The following is a 3,130-nucleotide window of genomic DNA, read 5'->3' on the forward strand; positions in this document are numbered from 1 at the left end:
CCTTTAAAAAGCTTATTAACAGGCATGAGAGAAGTTTTGGGGGTGACAAAAGTGTTCTAGAACTAGGTTGTGGTTTTCTGTATGGCTTGCACAAATTTATAGAATAAATCATTGATTTATACACTTAGAGATATAGGAATTTTTTGGCATATAAATTACACCTAAATATTTTTTTAACTTATCTTGAAGACTTCCAAGGCATTTTAAAGCTAAAAGAGGAAGTTGCCAACTACTTTATATAGGCTAAATTGTGTTGATAGTTTCAAAAACCTAATATGCACTGAAAGGTAACCTTGATTGGGTAGGGATAGACTATCATGGACTTTAACTTTGTACCATACACATGTATTACTTTTGTATTAAGAAAAAAAGATTTTAAAAGGAAGATTGAATTTTTTTCATTAGAAAATCAAGGGCAAAAGAAAAAACATCTCTTTGACTCATCCGCAGGCAGTGGACAGGCTGTAAGATTAGAAACCAGAAAGCCTGATTCTAATTCTTGTTCTATTTTTTGAACTCCAGGCTAGGACAGTTTTTTTGCGGGGGAGGGGAGAGATGCTACACGCAAGGCCTGTGGGATCTTAGTTCCCCAACCAGGGGTCAAACCCAGCTCAGCAGTGAAAGCACCAAGTCTTAACTACTGAACCACCAGGGAATTCCCTAGGACAGATTATTTAGCTACGGCTATTGTTCTGACTCAGAGGTTAAAGCGTCTACCTGAAATGCGGGAGACCTGAGTTCGATTCCTGGATCGGGAAGATCCCCTGGAGGAAGAAATGGCAACTCACTCCAGTATTCTTGCCTGGAGAATCCCATGGATGGAGGAGCCTGGTGGGCTATAGTCCACGGGGTCGCACAGAGTCGGACACGACTGAGCGATATACGGGTATGGGTATGGGTATTGTTCCAAAAGAGAGGAGTAATTGGCATTACATTTTTTTCTGTTGTTTGAAAGGAGGATAGAGACACTATTTTTATTTTTTTAAATTTTTATTGGAGTATAGTTGCTTTACAAGTGTTGTGTTAGTTTCTACTGTACAGAGAGTGAAACAGCTGTATGTATGTGTGAGCGTGTGTGTTAGTTGCAACCCATTCCAGTATCCTTGCCTGGAAAATCCCATGGACAGAGGAGTCTGGCAGGCTACAGTCCATTGGGTCACAAAGAGTCGGACATGACTGAGCGACTAACACACTGTTCCAGAAACCAGGTTTAAGTAATGAAGTGAATATTTGGAGTCTGGATCTTAAGTGTCAAAAGTGGAGCTCTGAAACAAGTCCCATTCCAAGTTATGGGAATAATGTCAATACAGGGGAATCCTTTTATCCTCTGAGCTATCCAATAAATGATGAAACACCCTCCCTCCCAACCACTCTGACTGAAACCTTTGACATGTAAGATCATCTCTAATTTAGGATCCTAGGGAGAAAGTTGCTTTGTAATATACAGTGATATCACAGACTTACCACCTCATTTTCCTTATCAAATATAAGTAATATATCTTATTTATTTTATAGGATAATTGGAAGGACAAATGAGATAAAATATAGCACATGTTGAATTCAGAAGAAAATTAGGGCGTAAAAGCAAGTCATCATGAAACAGTACTTTATCATAACACTGATTTTGTATCATACATGCTTTATTTGCATGAGATCTCATCTGTACTTCAAGCATTGATCTTTATCCTCCAAATACATATATGAAGATGTTCTCCTGGTTTGAGTTACCTGGCATGAGTTGGTTCATACATTTGTCTAAACAGCATTTTCCCATGTGTCCTAGAGCTCTGTATCACTTTAGAACCGTAATTTTAAGCTCTAGTCATTTTGGTTGTTGTTCAGTCCTGAAGTCATGTCCAACTCTTTGTGACACCATGGAATACAGCACGCCAGGTTTCCCCTGTCCTGCACTATTTCCCAGAGCTTGCTGAAACTCTTATCCGTTGAGTCAGTGATCCATCCAACCATCTCGACCTCTGTTGCCCACTTCTCCTCCTGCCCTCAGTCTTTCCCAGCATCAGGGTCTTTTCCAATAAGGTGACTCTTCGCATCAGGTGGCCAAAGGATTGGAGGTTCAGCTTTAGCATCAGTCCTTCCAATGAATATTCAGGGTTCATGTCCTTTAGGCTTGACTGGTTTGATCTCATTGCAGCCCAAGAGACTCTCAAGAGTCTTCTCCAGCACCACAGTTCAAAAGCATCAATTAAAAAGAAAAGCATCAATTCTTTGGCTCTTAGCCTTCTTTATGGTCCAACTCTCATATCCATACATGACTACTGGAAAAACCATAGCTTTTTGTTGGCAAAGTGATGTCTCTGCTTTTTATTTATTTATTATTATTATTTTTGTCTCTGCTTTTTAATACACTGTCTAAGTTTATCTCAGCTTTCCTTCCAAGGAGCAAGCATCTTTTAATTTCATAGCTACAGTCACCATCCACAGTGATTTTGGAGCCCAAGAAAATAAAATCTGTCACTGTTTCCACTTTTTCCCCTTCTGTTTGCCATGAGCTTCCTGAGTAGCTCAGCTGGTAAAGAATCTGCATGCAATGCATGATACCTCAGTTTGATTCCTGGGACTGGAAGTTCCCCTGGAGAAGGGATAGGCTAGCCACTCCAGTATTCTTGAGCTTCCCTGGTGGCTCAGCTAGTAAAGAATCTACCTGCAATGCAGGAGACCTGGGTTTGATCCCTGGGTTGGGAAGATCCCCTGGAGACGGGAACAGTCACCCATTCCAGTATTCTTGCCTGGAGAATCCCATGAACAGGGAAGCCTGGCAGGCTACAGTCCATGGGGTCACAGAGAGGGACACGACTGAGCAACTTTCACTCACTTCACTCACTTGCCATGAAGTGATGGGACTGGATGCCATAGTCTTTGTTTTTTGAATGTTGAGTTGTTTTTTTTTTTTTTTTCCCAAAGTAAACAGAGAAGCTCTTTATGCCAGATCACAAAGCAGACATGGGGCATGGGGAAGAAGGGCAGGGAGGAAGGATCTTCTCCCTTCCTCTATTCACAGGTTTAAAAATATGGAACGCTTCACAAATTTGCGTGTCATCCTTGCGCAGGGGCCATGCTAATCTTCTCTGTATCGTTCCAATTTTAGTATATGTGCTGCCGAAGCGAGCAC

At 41.2% G+C, this 3,130-nt stretch overlaps 1 non-coding gene across 1 annotated transcript; it reads right to left on the reverse strand.

Moving 5' to 3' along the window:
* Window positions 1-3,023: 3,023 nt before the first annotated feature.
* On the reverse strand, window positions 3,024-3,130 carry LOC136170021 (U6 spliceosomal RNA). The gene has a single exon (XR_010663481.1). It is a non-coding gene; the product is annotated as a U6 spliceosomal RNA (small nuclear RNA).

This window comes from Muntiacus reevesi, chromosome 5 (assembly GCF_963930625.1).
Source record: "Muntiacus reevesi chromosome 5, mMunRee1.1, whole genome shotgun sequence".
Lineage (NCBI taxonomy): Eukaryota > Metazoa > Chordata > Mammalia > Artiodactyla > Cervidae > Muntiacus > Muntiacus reevesi.